The sequence below is a fragment of the Hibiscus syriacus genome, unplaced genomic scaffold (genome assembly GCF_006381635.1).
Source record: "Hibiscus syriacus cultivar Baekdansim isolate YM2019G1 unplaced genomic scaffold, ASM638163v2 tig00110503_pilon, whole genome shotgun sequence".
Lineage (NCBI taxonomy): Eukaryota > Viridiplantae > Streptophyta > Magnoliopsida > Malvales > Malvaceae > Hibiscus > Hibiscus syriacus.
In genome coordinates, this window is record NW_024062764.1 from 6,347,731 (window position 1) to 6,366,874 (window position 19,144).

Below are 19,144 nucleotides of genomic sequence, written 5' to 3' on the forward strand. Positions count from 1 at the left end.
TTTGAAGGAGGTAGGAGTAGGGCCGTAAAGGAGATGAAACAGATCGCGAGTTATTTGAGATTGATTCGATCAAGGTTTGATAAATACTCAGATCGAATGGAATCGATTCGAGCTCTTAATGAATCGAAACTATGTATTTGATATTCGACTCAAAAATCTCGTGAACAGTTCGAAAATATAATATATTAAGATTTTATTTTTTTTAAATAAATTATTAATAATATTAACATTTATGTATTGATTTTTTTAAAATACAGTAAGATTTTTATGTACTTAAGGTTCAGGTTAAAGTTTGAGTTTAAAGTTTCAATCGAGTTAAGTTTATGATTTTTTTTTTCATTTCGAGTCTTTTTGAGTTGCTCACGAGCTTCAGTTTAGGATTTCGGGTTCGAATCGAGCTTAAAAATTTTAAGCTCGCAAGTTTTTAAGTCGAGTCGACTTTAATTTTAAAATTTTCGAATCTAGTCAAGCTCGACTCGGCTCAAGAGTGGAAGTGTGTGAAAGTAAAGCTGATAAGAAGGGCAATTTTCCCAAAAATCACCATTTCTCATTTTATTTTTTTGTCAGACACATTTTCATCTTTATTTCCCGATTTAACACCCTTTGTAAGAAGACACAGTCCATGCATTACGTTTTAGGCTGATGTGGCATAACGTGTTGAAAGACGTACCCATGCATTGCGTCTTGCTAAACGTGTAAAATATCAAGTGTTAATTTCTTAAATATTTTTAAAATAATATCAAATATGTAATTAATTTCTGTTAGGGAATATTTTTGTAAAAACGTCAACTTTATTTATTTATTTTTTGTGTGAAAAAAAGTTTATATATTAAAATCTTTAAATACTCTTTTGAAAATTAGTTTATAACTCGAAAAAATTTGATTTTTGCATGAAATTACACAATACATATAATCTAGTATAAGAAAATTTTGAGTGTAAGTAATTTAAAATATAAATAATTTTATAAAAGTTTTATAACTAATATATCAAAATACACAAAAAGATTAAGATGCAGTGATGAAGATAAGAAAACAAATGTTAAAAAATAAGTTGTTCAAATCAAATTCTACTAAGATTTGCTAAGTTTAATAGGTTGCACACAACTCATACGTTACTGCTCATTTACCATCTCGTAGAGGTCTGTGGTAGTAATTTATATTTCCTATATACATGCTTTTATTTTCAAGTTTCTTTAATTCCTCAATTGTAATTAAAAATGAATAAATATTATTAATTATTGTTAAAAAATAATAATTAATGAATAATAATTCATTTTATCACTCAATTGTAATTAAAAGTTTATTTTAATATTTTTAAACAATTAATTTTAAAAGTAAATAAATTTTTCAAAAATATATGAAATTCATAAATTTTTAAATTATAAAATATTTCTTATCATCATCATCATTTTGTAAAAGAAATACTAGTTATAAAACTTTTTATAAAATTATTCATATTTTAAACTACAACAACAACAACAAAACCCAATTCCCATATGTATGGGGTAAGGGGGAGGTAGGGTAGTAGGCTACCCCCAACGCCAGGTTGAGAGTAGCTTCCGTGGAAGACCTCCGGCAGTCAGAAAATTAAAAATTTAGATAAAATGCAATGCATGTATAAATAAATACATAAATACATAGCTAATCAGTATTCATATGCAGTCATTAAAATCATATGTGCGTCTGTAACTGGAATTTATCCCTGCATAATAATCCCTGCGAAAGAATCTCTGCATATAGACAGAAACATAAGATCCGGCTAATTTAAAAGAGGAAACATGAAGAGAATGATACACAGAAGTCAACGTTAGCAAGCCCAGTTCTAATCCTTCATAAATACCAATAACAGAAACGTATTAAAAGTATAAGTCATGGAAAATACTACAAAGACATTAAAAGAAGACAGAGATGATACACCCTATAGATGTGACCCACACTACTCGACTACCCTAGTCTTTAGCCTCCATATTTTCCTATCAGAGGTCATGTCTTCGGTAAGGGCTAAATCCCTCAAATCAGATCTCAAGCAGTCTTCCCACTTTCGCCTTGGTCGTCCTTTCCTTCTGGCACCGTCGACTGTAATCGATTCTACCCTCCTTACCGCATCCGACGGTAGTCGCCTAAGGACATGCCCAAACCACCGTAGTCTTCCCTCCCTCAATTTTTCGGAAACAGACACCACCCCCAAGGACATCCTAATAGCAGAGTTTGTCGTCATATCCCTCAGAGTCCTACCACATGTCCATCGAAGCATTCTCATTTCTGCGGCCTCAATCCTCCTCACGTGATCCTTCTTGGTTGCCCAACATTCTGATCCATACAACAGCGCTGGTCTTATTGCCATTCTATAAAATTTTCCCTTAAGTTTTAGAGGGACCTTCTTGTCACACAGAACTCCAGTAGCGGCCCTCCACTTTAGCCATCCCGCCTTTATACGGTGTGTAACGTCATCATCTACACCCCCATCTTTATGTATCATAGACCCTAGGTACTTGAAACAATCCTTTGAGGGGAGAACGTGTCTTTCTATGCATACTTCTACATCTTCATCATTTTGGTTCCCATTGAAGTTTGAACATACATACTCTGTCTTTTCAATATTGATCCTTAAACCTTTTTCTTCCAAAGCAGTCTTCCAGGTAGCCAGTCTACTATTCAACTCAGATTTTGTTTCAGCAACTAAGACAATGTCGTCAGCGAAAAGCATACACCATGGTACACCGTCTGGTGTCGCACAATAGATGTCGTCCATAATCAAGGCGAAGATGTAAGGGCTAAGAGCCGACCCCTGGTGGAGTCCGATTTCCACCGGGAATGCCTCGGTGTCGCCAACTGTAGTCCTGACGTAAGTAGTAGATCTACAGTACATATCACGAATCGCCCGGATATAAGCAGTTGGGATCCGTCTAGTTTCCAAAGTCTTCCAGATCGTATCGCGGGGAACACTATCATAAGCCTTCTCAAGGTCAATGAACGCCATGTGAAGATCTCTAGACTTTTCCCTATATTTCTCCATAAGCCGTCGAAATAAAAAGGTTTCCTATACTAGATTATACGTATTGTTTAATTTCATGCAAAAATAAAAATTTATCGAGTTATAAAATAATTTGTAAAAGAATATATAAAGATTGTAACGCAGAAATGTTTTTTATGCACATAATAAATGAATAAAGTTGATGTTTTTACACAAATATCACCCTAGCAGAAATTAATTACATAGTGACACTAATTTAGCATTAACATGTGGCATTAGCACTCAATGTTTTACACATTTAGCATTAACACGTGGCATAAGGCGCGTTATATAACCCCTTCCTGCATAGGGTGTTAGATTAAAAAATAAAAATGAAAAGTTGTCTGACAGATAAATAAAGTGAAAAAGGGTGATTTTTGGAGAAAATCGCCGAGAAGAAGAGTGTGTCAGTGTCACGAAACCCAAGTGGGGAAGAAGGGATGCTATTTTAGGGGATGTTTCAGCGCTGAATGTTGACCGTTCAACATTCAGCGTGTTTGATTCTCACCTCTGAATGAAGACTGTGCTGAATGATTCAGCAAAACACTGTTGAATGATTTAGCAAAACACTGTTGAATGATTTAGCATTAAAGTACATTCTGAATGATTCAGAACTATTATCAAACAACATGTCACATTCAGAGCTAATTCATACAGAGCCTTTGAATCATTCAGGCCATTGAATTATTCAACGCTTAATCATTCTGATCTAATCAAACAGACCCTTAGTCTTTTGTATTTTCATTTATTGTACTTTTTTATTGTTTAAGATATTTGGTCTAATTCTAGCCCGAGTCCTTTCATTTTCTAATAATTAAAAATTTAGCTATCGTCGATTCGTATCTTTAAATATTGGCAATATCACTAAACTAGTGAATCGGAGAAAAAAACAGTCAAATAATGATCCTCGAAGTTTTCAAGTAGAGATCTTTTATAATATGTTGGAGAAAACGGTCAAACGACATAATATCTTCTACATATATAAAAACTAATTGAGAAAAAATTCATCACAATACACTTCAAGAAACAATCATTGCCTTATCTCGATATTTTTGCCATCTAAATTCAAGTCTCGTCATATATAAATATCTTTTATAAATTTCTTGTTTAAACTTAGGGTAAATTATGTGTTTAGTATTTAAATTATGAATTGTGATCCATTTTAATACTAAACTTTCAATTTTTTAAAATATATCTAAAGTCTAATTTTTATTTCATTTTAGTATTTCATTGTTAAAACTTTAGTTTTTGTTTCATTTTAGTATCAATGTTCAAAATTTAACGTTAAGTTTTGGAAAAATGAAAATCTAGGTACTAGAACGGACCAAAACTGATAGTTTAGATACTAAACGCGTAGAGCTTTTAACGAAGGGTACTAAAATGAAATAAAAACTAAAAATTAGGTATGATTTAAAAGAATAAAAGTTTAAGTACTCAAATATACTAAAACTGATAATTTAGGTACTAAATGTGTAGTTTGCCCTTAAATTTAGACAAAGTTATTCTAATTTACATAGGGATATTTCAATCATTAATTCATTTATTTGTGCATTAGAATAATTGATTTTTTATTTAACCATCTGTATTTAATTTTTGAAAATATTTATGTAGATTTTTACCAAAAAGATAAGTATAGAAGTTCTTTACATATTTTAATAATAAAAGTCCAATTTTGATTAAATAAAAAAGTCATTGTCCTTTATTTTTCTAATCGAAAAAGACAGCAAACGTTTTTTAATTATATCTTTTGATGCCAATCAAATTGGAGAACAAACTGGATAAGAAGTGTTTGAGTTATCCCATTTTTAATTTTGGGGGGAAATCCACAAATTATTATTATATTAAATAATATTAAGATTAGGATTCTAAACGAGACGAGATAGATAGTGAACTACTCGAGATCGATTCGGCCAAAGCTCCATAAATACTCCACTCGAGTTCTTAATGAGTCGAAATGAACTATTTGATACCCGACTCAAAAAATTTGTGATCAACTCAAAAATATAATATATTAAATTTTATTTTTTAAAATAAATTATTAATAATTTAATATGTGTTGATTTTTTTAAAAATATATAATATAAATTTATTATATATTTAAGGTTCAAGTTCAAATTTAAGGCTTCAATCAAGTTAAGTTTAAGATTTGTTTTTTCATTTCAAGCTTTTTCAAGTTTTTACGAGCTTCAATTTATGATTTTGAGCAAGAAAATTTTATGCTTGCGAGCAAGAGTAGAGTCGGAACATTTATTTTAAGGTGTCAAATTTTAAAAAAAGCTATTTTGTGGTGTCAAAAAATTTATTTTTGAGTGTCAAATTTTAAAAATATATATATTTTAAGGTGCTAAATTTATAAATTTTAAAACATTTTAGAATGTCATTTGACACCCCTCGTATAGAGCTAGCTCCGCCAGTGCTAGCAGGTTTTCGAGTTTTGTCAAACTTCATATTAGAATTTTTGAGTTGAATATAATTCAACAATACTCGAACTCAACTCATTTATAACCCTAATTGAGATAACTCAAAATTCCGTAAAAAAATCAATAAAAATAATCAAATTGAAATTTAAAAATGAAAATTGAACATAGATCAATTTGGTTTCACAAAATAAAAGATTGAAGCAACATATCACTATATACATGCACCATGCTTTTTTTAAGGTTAAAGTATAGTAATGATTACTGAACATTTCTAAAACTTGCATTTAAGTCCCTCAACTTTTAAAACTAACAATACAATCCCTCAACATTTATTCCGTTTGCAATATGATCCCCAACTTAAACCACTGTTAGAAAATTAGGGTAAATTATATAAATGATAATTAAACTTTTCAGACACTTGAATTGAGGTCCCCAACTTTTAAAACTTACAAATCAATCCTTAATTTCATTTTAAACCCCAAATTCCAAAATAATTCAATTTCATTCTAAACCCTAAATGAACCATGTTTTCCTTGTATCTGTTATTCATTCCCTGGATTTGTTTTCCTGTCTTTGAAAACTGAAGTCCTTGACAGAGAGATCAAATATTCTTTTTTCTCATGTTTCTCGCTACATTTAGCACAAGAAAATTGTATAAAGCTTGCGGTAAATGGCACTCAGGATGGTGGGGGCTGAAGTGTTCCCTATTGGTCGTATCGACGGTGGTTTCATTCTTCGTTCCTCCGGGTTTTATTCATATGTATGGTATGTTTACTTTGTGAACCAAATTATTGAAGCACGGAAAATCATCTTTAGACCAACTTATTAATACATATCATAAAACTTGACCAAAATTCTGTTCAACAGAGATGCATATTATGTGAAGCTTGAAACAGATAAAGTGAACCTATGTCCATCAAAAACAGGAACTGCAATAACGCGCGAGCTTAAACTCAGTTCAATGCACCCGGTAAGAAAGTCCTAACCTTCTAACAGCAGACTAATAGAGGAAAACAACATAAGCGGCCATAATTCCTGAAGATAAAAGACCTCGATTAACCTGCATTGAATGAAATGGTTGTCCTCTTTGTATCAAAACACTTTAGATGAAAAGAATCGATAAACCAGCAGGTGAACAGAATCACATTCATATAAGCGTAGGTAGTCAATGATGATCCATGCTATAACAATTAACAAAGTAAAGCCAAAACATCACGGTAATGAGTTAAGACACTGTCATATTTGTTACATGACAAGGATCACATCTATGCTAGTTATTTCTTCCCCTTTCTCGACAGAGATTGTATTGTCTGTATCATTAGAAAAAGTGCAGGAAAATACTCGCAATCAAAGAAATTGATTCCTTGAGGAGCATACCTTTGAATGCAAGGACATAGCCATCATCACTATGACCAGAATAAAAGTCAATGTAATGAAGAATATGTTGAGAGAACATGATGCTTTAGGGGCATAAAAATAGTACATGGACACAATTCCGCAGATGGAAGCAACGTAAAAAACCGTCGAGGTAAATAATGCAATGGAGCAGATGCTGAATGAAAAGAAGATAGTGATTTGTCAGCAAATAATTACATCATTTTTAAGAAAATGAAAAGTTCCAAAAACACTACCTTTTTTTGCTTTGCTCATCAGGTGCCCAGTATTTATTCCACCATCTGATAAACTCGATCACGCTTACAAGTTGCAGAAGGAGAAAAACCCTGTATCATATGAGCACAAAACTACATATTTAATCAAGAGACCGAAAATAAAACAATAATCTTCATGCAAGTAGTGAGTTCAGCCAGTTTTGCTGTGAAACTTTGATTCTGATTGGTATATATTTTGCTGCAAGTCCATTGAATGTTAAATGGTTGTAACATTAGATTATGATGAGCACCATGATGCAAACACAAGAATTCTGTTGAGGGTGATTTCAAAAACGAAAAGATGTTAAATTAAAGGTGGGAACTGGGAAGTATAAAGCATACCCTGCACCGATGCAAGCAACTTCGCCTGCAAGAAGAGAAAATAAACTCCTGAATTCATGGTACCATGAAAAACCAAAAGTTAAATGGGAAAAGAAATACCTTTTCTGTAGTTTGTAATTGATATAACTCATAATGATGTAATTGTTTAAGTTGAGCTATGGTTTTGTTCATAATAGTCATTAGCATAGCATTTCAAGCTCTTAGATTTGGTTCACAAAGCAAACATACCATACATATGAATAAAACCCGGAGGAACGAAGAATGAAACCACCATCGATACGACCAATAGGGAACACTTCAGCCCCCACCATCCCGAGTGCCATTTACCGCAAGCTTCATACAATTTTCTTGTGCTAAATGTAGTGAGAATCATGAGAAAAAAGAATTTCTGATATGTCTGTCAAGGACTTCAGTTTTCAAAGACAGGCAAACAAATCCAGGGAATGAATAACAAATACAAGGAAAACATGGTTCATTTAGGGTTTAGAATGAAATTGAATTACTTTGGAATTTGGAATTTAGAATGAAATTGAAGACTGATTTGCAAGTTTTAAAAGTTGGGGACCTAAATTCAAGTGCCTGAAAAGTTCAATTACCATTTATATAATTTATCCTAATTTTCTAACGGTGGTTTAAGTTGGGGTACCATATTGCAAACGGAATAAATGTTGAGGGACTGCATTGCAAGTTTTAAAAGTTGGGGGACCTAAATGCAAGCTTCAGAAATGTTCAATGACCATTACTATACTTTACCCTTTTTTAATTACAGAGCCTACATGCATGCATGCATGCATACATACATTCATACATATTAGCATCCTAAGAAGCAAGAATAAAGACTATTGTGAGCATTGTTAGACGGTCCATACCAAACCTTACAAAAAACCCTAACATGTTTCGAGCCACTCGTTTCCGAGTTTTGCCCCGAGCCAGCTGGTCAGCCGGACTGGAACAACCTTGGAACATGAACGCTTCACATTACCATAAGAATGCTTGTCAGGATTGTTATTTTCCAAGGATCTTTCACCAATCCAGTTTGTTCTAGAAGAATTTTCTCTCATCTTGAGGAGTCGACTCGTTTTTTGAGCCAACACTCGTTTATAACACGGATTTATATGCATCTGCAGACTCATGTTACAGCCATAACTGCAAGTAATCTCGTCTCATGGAGCTCATGGAGATCAGACGAGATTACTTGCGAGTGATAGTTCATGTAGCTCGGATAGCATCCACTCCTCACCTGTTTGACCACCGAGTGCGATCGCCCTTGTCCCACCAACAACACAAGTACTATGCCCCCAAGCAAACCTGGGTGAAATCCCGGGCACATTCAGTATCCTCCATGTCGGTTTTTTGTTGGTTGGGTCCAGGATATAAAGTTGGGAAGCGAAATGAAGACCGGCGACAGACCCGCCAAAGATAAGAACTCTTCCGCAGGGAAGGCTCACGGCAACATGATCGAGTCTTGGAGGTGGAGCTATTCCCCCTGGATTTCCAGCACCAGTCATCCCACTCCCAGTTACAGATCTCCAACATGGCTCCTCCTCGCTTAAATCCATTGTGAACACAGCACTGGAACGGAACCGGAGAGGACCGCTCTTAGCAAGACCTCCGAACATCAATATTTTACGACCACCATATACCGACAGTGTGTGGCCCAGACAAGAAGGCGGGGTCCATGCTACTGGAATCTCTCTCCAGACAGGTTTCTCCATCGAAAGATCAAGCAGGAAAGTGTCACTAAGAAGCACTCCTGAATCTGCACAACCACCGGAAACTATGAGCTTGGTTCCATCAAGAGTGCAGGAGCTGTGCCATGATCTAGGAAGTGGAGGAGCCAATCCCGAGATCTCTCGCCAGGTCGGAGGCTTTGCATCCAAATCGAGCACGAAAACATCGTTGAGCAGTCCCTGCCTTCCACAGTCACCGAATAACACCAGGTGAGACCCATTCACACAAGAAAGTGTATGACCCCAACGACCGGGTGGAGGAGAGCTCACCTGGACATGTTGCCACTCCGGGTTGCTGGAATTTAAATCCAATACAAAGGTGTCATTCATTGGTTGCATATTTACTCCTTCACCACCAAAAAGTACGACTCGATTCCCGACAGCACACGCGCTGAAGTTGCACCTTGAGGGCTCAACAGTCCCCCCAATAGTAACCTTCCTCCATGTAGCTGCTTCAAGAGTGGTCAATTCCCTTGCCAGCCTACCCCACCCAAGTCTCTTTGCACCAGGAACCGTCTCTAAAAGGCGTGTAGTTTCGCAACCCCATGCATTTTGACAGACCATTCGCCAAAGGTCCTCGTTTTTTTGTCTGGTCATATAGTCGCCAACAGACAGAACCGGCAGAAGCAATATCTCTCGGAGTCAGTAGTGAAAGTATCTTGAGGGACAATACCTAATCACTCAATTGCAGTATCCTACAAAACCCACGGCAGACGTTTCGGTCCCCAACTACTACAGGCTGAAAAGCAGAAAAACCAGAATGAGAACGGGCAGATGGCATCGTCTCCGTATATAGGAGTAAGGCGCAGTTTGTTCATCAAGGGAATCCCATCCTTTTTAAAGTTCAACAACTCGCCTTTGAATTCTATGCCCTCCTCAAGACATCTCCGTATTTCTGAAACTACCGAGGAGTCTACCAAAGGGTGTCGTCTTTTTACAAACGGCCCTCTATACTGTAAGAAACGACTGAAACAAAATCATGAAAATATCAGAACAACGCGGAACTTGTCACAAGATGAACATTAAATATTATCGGCATAAAATGATGCTCCGAAACAATGTAAAAAGAAAGATACGAAAGAACTTTTAAAAGACCTATAAGCAGAGTTACCACAAATTATACAGCTATCACCATTAACTTCATCCTTGTACAACTGAGCAACTGTTACCGATAAGCATAATGAAACTTTAGAGTAGAAATTAACCAGAAGTCGATCGATTCATTAAGTCGATCCAATTTCAGCATAGAACCAATACATTTTACAAAATTTCAATAATAGTAGGCTCGGATACTTGCTGACATCATCAACAAGGAAAGGGGAAAGTTCTCCTTGTACGAGATTCACACCATCTCAATGATGAGAGGTTGACCAAATTTTTAAAAAATATGTTTCACCACTCCTCAAGCAAGGATGAATTTGAGTCCCATATGATACTAAAAAGAGAGTTTTGAAGCACATACAAACCGAGTCTCATCTAAGACTACCAAGATGTTTTCATCGTATACATGACTTTAAGATGCAAACCGAATTTCCTAGAATGTATAGAATTCAGAAGGACCATTTTAGTTTTTCTTTCGTTCTCTTTTTTTGGGGGGTTTAAAAACTCAATCAGAAACATTGAACATTTAAATTTTGGGTAAACCACGCATTTAGTACCTAAACTATCAGTTTAGTCCATTTTAGTACCTAAACTTTAAATTTTTTCAAAATCATACCTAACATGTAGCTTTTGTTCCATTTTAGTACCTCACCACTAAAAACTTAACACGTTTAGTATGTAAACTATTAGTTTTGATCCGTTTTAATACCTAAACTTTCATTTTTTTCAAAACATAACGTTAAATTTTGAACAGAGGTACTAAAATGAAACAAAAACTAAACTTTAGGTATGGTTTTGAAAAAATTGAAATTTAGGTACTAAAACAGACCAAAACTGATAGTTCAAGTACTAAACGTGTAATTTACCCTTAATTTTTTTTCTGATTGGTATGATCCACGAATTCATCCCACTTAAAGAATGATTATTTAATACAAGAACACTCCATTACGATGCCGTAACATCAAGGGGTAGTTTCTTTAGAATGTAACAACTGGAAACAAAATAGAAAAACTAAAGATGCCTTCTTGAGCAAGTAACCTTTATTATCAAAATGTATGATGATGAATTCGGAGCTTGAAAGTCCAACACAATCAAGAGGTTCAAAACCAATATATAGATGAATCGTAAAGATATTACCAGCACCCTAATTCCAATCCCTGATCAAAGTATCATTAAATAAAGCTAGTTATATGGCAACCATGCAGATTCATGCGTCAAAAAACTTTAGCACACTTCACAAGCATAATCCTACTGACAAGCTATACGATAAAACATCCAGGAAAAAAAGATTCAATCAGTTTCTAGCGTATGCTAGACTGCTCTACTAGAACGAAACCGACATCTCATTCTGTTGATAATCCTTTACTCTGACAGCATATAGGTTTCCTTGCTAATCCTTGACCTTTATTCTCACTAAGATTACAAAACGTTCTGGTGAACGATGGCTGATAACAGGTACATTAGAACTCAAAGTTCACACCAGAAATCCTCATACGCAGAATACTTCCTCGTTAATATCTACTTTGTATTTTGCAACATTTTAAACATTCTATGTTAAGGAAGTCAATTCCACCACCATTAAATTTAAGTCGATTCAGTATAGATAATAAGGGGTTTAACTGCAGACTTGATATGGTGTACATGTTTAGACACATTACTTGATTCCATTGTGAGATCACACGGATGTAATCGATTTTCTTTTAAGTTTTCCCATGCATTTAGAGGGTGATATCCCCGTACCCATATCCCATTAGTAACAGGAAAATTAACACTTTCTATCTTGAATATTGTTATACCTCCAGAGATATATCTCCCCGTCCACCTACTGAGATCACCTCCGGAGATACCCTCTCACAAAGGAAGCTCTTCAGCCGACCAAAAATACTTTACAAGACCTTTGATAAACCTAAGAAATTTATCATAACCAAATCTACTGACTGAAGGCTGCATTTATATGCTTTGTTGGCCCACATCTGGACAATGATGATCCTAGGTCTGATACCAAAACCCATTCAGGGTCAATATATAAACCCCTATGCACCTTCAAGACATCATAAACGCACCGCCAACTAGGAAAGTAAATGAGACGAGACAAATAGTGAATTACTCAAGATCAACTCGATCAAAGTTTGATAAATACTCGACTCGAATGGACTCGACTTAAGCTCGAGTTATTAACAAATTAAAACGATTTACTAGATACTCAACTCGAAAAGGTCGCGAACAACTCAAAAATATAATATATTAAGATTTTTTTAAATAAATTATTATTTATATTAACATTTATGTGTTTATTCAACAAGGGTTTTCATTATCCACTAAATTCCATGACCCAGAGACCAAAAACACATTCAAATCCGTTCCCATTCCACACACTTACCCAGAAAACAAGAAAAACAGACCAAACATCATCCAAACCTCAAGCAATATCCCGCCAAAAATGGAGCTGGGAAAAAAAACAAGTAACAATTCTAAACCAACCTAAACACACCAGAAAAAGAAAAGCAATAAAAGAACTAACCATTTGCGGCCAATAACATCCTCGGTGCTATACCCATTAACCACCTCGAAGATAGCGTTGACATAAACGATGGGGTTGTCGGGCTCGCCGCATCGGTGACGACAAACCCACAAGGAGCTGTCTGAAGAAAATTTTCGACCGGAAAAGGAAGTGGGTCGCCGTCGTTGAGGACGACGCCCTCGTCTTCGTCCCCACTCAGATCGGAATTACTATCCCACTCCATATATATATAGCTATGTATAATCTAAGAAGAGTTTAAACCAGGTGGAAAATACCCCATGGAAGCTGATGAAGGAGAGCAAGGAGGTGAAAACGAAAGAGAAGATAGATAATTTGAGGGAGAAGCAATGGATTTCGGTGAAAATTGTTGAGCTAAAGGCAAAGGGAAGAAGAAGAATGGGAGAGAAAAAGAAAGGGTTGTACGTATAGTCGGTACCTTCTATTTATTGCTTTGTGTTCAAAAAATCTGCCATACTTTTCTCATTTTTGTGTTTTCTTTTGGATCGGGTTGCCTCCATGGGTTAATTACACTTTACATCCCCAAATAGATATTTTAAACTAGAGATAATTGTATTATATTTCCTCAAACTATGATTAGTGCTTAAATTTTTAAATATTTCAAATTTTATTATTAAATTATGATTCTTATTTTAAATTAGTGCTTAAACCTTTGAATATTATAATTTCATCATCAAACTATGAATCTCATTCTAAATTAGTCCCTAAACTTTTAGATCTTCTAATTTCATCCCCGAATTCATCCAAATATGTACTCTATTTCAACCATAGTTTAACCTATTTTTTTATTTTTCAAACATATAATAATATAATTTGGCCTAATTATTTTATTAACAAGGGTTGCGATTAGTATATATGTATAATTTAGGAAAAAATTAAAATATTCAAAAAGTTTAGGGATGAATAATGATAATCATAGTTTAACGATGAAATCAAAATGCTTAAAAGTTTATGGATCAATTTAAAATGAGGGTTATAGATTGAGGACTTGTAATACAATTAACTCTTTAAGTTAGGCCTATATTACAAACAAGTTCCTAAGGTAAATCATCTTTCTCATTTAAGTACCTAAAGTATTTTTTATCAAAGTAAGTGTCTGATAACTTTTTATTAAAATAGGCACATAAAGTATTTTTTTTATTATCAAAATAGGCATGTAAAGTATCCAATCTTTTTCATTTAAGTTCTAAAATAGTTGATATGTGACATTATTTAAAGAATACTATAGATATTTTGACGAAGAAAATGAATACTTTATGTACATATTTTAACCAAAAGTAATAATTTCATATATTTATTTTGACTAAAATAGTTTAATTACTTAAATGAAAAGTTGATATAATTTATGTACTTATTTATCATATAAACTCTTAAATTAATTCTTAATATTTAAAACCTTTTAACTAAATATTCAAAATATCAATATTATGTAAATTAAATTTTCCTTGAATCTAGTTGTTGGTTTATGTGTTAGATGATAACACAAAATATGTTAAGGTTGAAGACTTCAATCTTGATTTAAAAAGAATCAGTTACGATTTGATTGATGAAGAAATAAATTAGGAGGAAGATAAAGATTTATGGTGGATACGGATCAAAGAATTTCTATAACCATATAATCATATATAAAAAATAAAATCTCTTGTATTTGCAGTCAACGTAAAAAGATTTCTCAACTTTATCTGCAATATTTCAGTTAAATTATAAGGCATAATAATAAGATTATCCGAGGTTTGCATAAATGGTCACTTTGTCTCGATCTTGTTTTAGAATATTTAACTTTTAAAGTTTTATTTTAGAGTAAAATACCCTTTGGATAGATGAAAATTATTAGTTGATTAACGGTGAACTTTTTTTATTGATATGATAATTTTACGTGTGATGTCACATCATCAAAATAATTTTTTTACTATTTTAAAATATATTTTTATAAGTGTATATGTAATTAATTATAAACTAGTATTACACATAGACTTATCATGTCCGTATGAAACATTGGCAGCTAGCCAACTAATAATTTTTATTCAACCAGAGACATTTTGCTCTAAAATGAAACGTTGTGGCTAAAATGATCCAAAAAATAATAGGGGACAAATGACCATTTGTGTAAATATTAAAGATAATAATTGACATGACAGTTAACTAAATTAGTATAATTATATATATAGTCCTCACTACCTACATATTCTATTAACTTGATTATAATTTAATTTATTTTAATAAATTTAATTATCTAGTTAAACGGTGACACATGTCATCATCTGATTGGAAGGTTTAGATAAGACATACCTAATTCTTCCCCCGGGTCCATGCTCGATTCTTCCCCACAAGATCATTCTTCTTCAATTTATTTTTCTCTAATCAAATGGTGATAATGTCATCATCTGATTTAAAATAAATAATGAATTCAATAAATTAAAATTAAGAAGCAAATAATATTGTGACATGTGTCACCATGTGATTCTTGTACTAAATTTATTTAAATAATTTTAAATTAAAATCAAATATAGAATATACAAATAGCGATGATCAAATATATAATTATATTAATTATCACGTTAGTTTTTTCGTGATATATTAACGACATATAATTTTATCGACATTTTTTAAATAGTCAAATGATGGTGAGTGTAATTTAATAAATATTTTATAATAAATAGGTATTAAATAAAATCAAAATTAATGTGAAAATGAGAAATAAACTTTTTATTTAGATAGGGTGGACCTACCAAAGCAGGTAGGAAGCACAAATCTGCGACAGTTCTGCATGGTTAGTTAAAATGAAATAACCACTCAATAAAGTTTTAGTGCGATAAAATAATTAAAGGTTAAAGTCTACTTCAAGTTCCTCGACTATATCTAAAATTCAGTTTAGTCCATTTATTATAAAAAAATATTTTAATTAGGTGTCTGTTTACAAAAAGTTAATATCTTAGTCTAGCAAGAAAAATGTGACATCGATAGTAAATGAACTGTTCTTATTCCATGAGATCCCAGATTTGAGCACCAGACACGCTACGGGTGTAAGCATTCAACGTCAAATGATTGAAAGTTATCTTTAAACGTCAAATATATATAATTCGTAATTTTATTCAATAAAATATGAATCTAATTAAAAATAATATAAAAATGATAATATTATAACTATCTCTAAATATATAAGGAAAATTTTATATTATTTTTCGAATCTAATTAAGTTAAATATTTTTTACCCTAAACTTGAACCCAACTTGATATGAACTTACTCTAAAAATTTGACTTAACTCATATAAAAAATCCGACCTAATAAAATCGAATTAGATTGAAACTTGTCAAATTTGGATTTTATAGCCATCCCAAAAAACGCGACGCCCACTTTCATGAATTAAGCATAGCATTGTCATAGGCCTTTTCTTGCATTTTCTTGGACAAATTTGAGAGCATCCAATTGAACATATCCAATTTCTTTGTATCCATTCTTTTGTATTCCTTATAATAATAAGATTTTTTTAAAAAAATTACATTTTAATTATTTTTTATTTTTATGTTAATAAACCTTAGGTAGGGTTTAGGGTTTATGTTTATAGGGTCATGATTTAAGGTTTAAGGTTTATAATTTAAGATTTTAAGTTAGGGGTAGGTATACAATGATGCAATTGAGCAACTTCGAGGGTTAAATTAATTCGAAAATACGATAGGAACGAAAATAATAAATTAGATATACTACAAAAGTAAAAGTTAACATTTTGTCTATTTTTAATATAATTTTCTAAATGTTCATATTATTAATATAAAATCTTTTACCTCTATTCATATCCAGCATCCGCACATGTACTAAATACTTCAAGCAAAATAGAAATATTCGGCTTACATTTATTTTACGAGATCTCCATATCATCATCTCCTTAACACATCGTTACAAGTAGGGATGATGAGTATTTTACTTTAACTCAACGTGTTTTGACCCGAATCGATTTTATAAGATCAGATTTAAAAAAAAATCGAGTTAAGTAAGACTTTTTGAAAAATAACATCTTATCATGCCTACAGAGTTTCAATCCAACGGAACATGTGGCTTTAAACGTTCTTTAAATCTTCTTGGTCGGTTCTGTGCCTAAGTAAAGTTTAAACTACTTCATGTGAGAATGCAAACTCGACAAACACCAAGCTCTCAAGGCTTCGATGGATGCATAAGCTTTAACACCAATGTGACTATAAAAAGAACCAAAGTTGGTCACCTTGTGTGGAAGTGTAAACACGATGGGGTTACCTGAACCACCTAAAGAGGCAACAACACAGAGAAAATGCCTCAAAGTTTTTATTACTCTCCCAAATGATAATTGATGAATGAATGAATACAAGAGAGTTAGATTGTGTCATATTCAAGTTTAGAGTGAAAAATACTCAATCCTACCATACCCGAAAATAATATTCCATAATTGACCTTAATATATATAAGGATGATTGCTATAATACCTCTCTTTGGATATCACTTTTAATATCCTTATTTTCTCTAATAAAAATGATATATATATATATATATATATATCAGTATCAGGTCTAATTAGATGTGATTTTCTATTTAAAAATCAAATATGATTTCATATCAACTAAAACTTCTCTAAATTCAGATCAAATTCAAGGGATCAAAAATCAGACCTGAACATCATGTAACCATCCTTAATTACAAGAACACACATTAGGGTAAAACCGAGTCTTACGTATCTATGGAACAATCTCGCAGCCTTTTTTTTCCCTTTCCGGCTTTACCACAGGCAGTGCAAACAGCATTTGGCGTTGCAGCTTGACGTGAATCCCACTTCGGCTGTGTTACTGTGTAGTAGAGTTGATATTTTTGTGAGATACACGTCTTCACACAATCTTCAACAAAGCATATATTATTACGAAAACCATGAGGAGGTACCCAAAATAAGTGTACACAAAGGAGGAACGTTTCTAAACTCTTATTTTTTGTTTTAAGTTCGTAGAATTTGATTTCTTTTCGAATAAAAGCATGTGAACTAGATACCATGCGGTTAGGACCAATTTCTTGAAAATAGATCATTGTGGGTAGAAAGCATGTCCGGGTAGGATTACTATCTATTGAAAGCATGCTCATGTAGATATCATGACGGGGTAGGTGTTATATTCATCTCTGAATAACATTTTTATCTGTATTAATTATTTTACATTTACTAACTTGTTTTTCTTTTTTGTTTGTGTACACTAACTTATTTATTTTGCTTGTGTCATTTTTCATCATTCTTTGCATTGCATCGTCATAATATAATGCGAAAATGTTGATCATCAAGGGGATATTCGAGAGAAAATGTTCACAAGAAGAGATGAAAGTTTTCAATCAAGCAGTCACATACACATACATGCGCCGAAGGCTAAAAGGAGTCTAGAGTGCAAGAACAAGAATTGCTCGAAGATTGTGCAACATTCGAGACTGAAATGATGATCCACTGATCCCAGGAGTAATCCAGCAGTAGATTCTTATCTACAATCATGTCATTGCTACACATCAAAGAGTGACGCACTGACTTTAGCACCGCATGGGCATCAACCGAGTTAGGGTACAGAATGCTTGAGGGGCATTATTTTCAAGGACGAAGATCCAAGATGAAGTGGCGATCCACTTCAGATTCAACATCTAAGCGAAGACATGTCTATAAAGTGGATTGTCTTGTATGTGAAAGCTTTTATTTCTGGTGTAAATTATTCTACGATATCCATCGTTGGGGTCAACATTTTTGCAGTTGAATTTGCATCATTGCATTTTGCATAACATTCATTTAAGTATTTTACATACATATATCATATCTTGTAGGGAACTCTGCGGAAGTGGTTCTAACTGTGATACTGCATTCACACAGTATTGAGAATGGATACAAAATTTGAGCAACTGAAGAAAGAATTTGAAGAGAATTTGCAAAAGATGCAAGCAGAGTGAGAAGTTAAAATATAACAAACACAAAAGGCTACCATGGATCGTATATTGCAAAATCAAAGAGACCTAATGGATCAAATGGTGAAAAAAATGACTGAGCTCAACCAAGAAAGAGGCAAAGAGAAGATTTCCTCGACTAGAGGAACCTCCTAATGTGTGATAGCCCGTGCTAGTCCCCAAATAATTATTTCATCCCACAAGCTTCCAAGTCGCCAAATGAGAAGAGTCAATAACGAGATCCCGGAGAATCTGAAACAGTGGTGCAGAGAGACATTCCAGGGAATGAGAGGACAGAGTTCTCACTATGGAATGAATGCAACAGAATTAGTACTAGTTTTTAACTTGATGCTTCCAACCAAATTCAAAATGTCCGACTTTGAAAAATACAGTGGAACCAGTTGCCCTAATGCCCATCTCA

At 33.3% G+C, this 19,144-nt stretch overlaps 2 pseudogenes; both read right to left on the reverse strand.

Moving 5' to 3' along the window:
• Nucleotides 1–5,975: 5,975 nt before the first annotated feature.
• On the reverse strand, nucleotides 5,976–7,747 carry LOC120129793 (annotated as a pseudogene).
• A 467-nt stretch (nucleotides 7,748–8,214) lies between these two features.
• On the reverse strand, nucleotides 8,215–13,148 carry LOC120129568 (annotated as a pseudogene).
• Nucleotides 13,149–19,144: the final 5,996 nt, after the last annotated feature.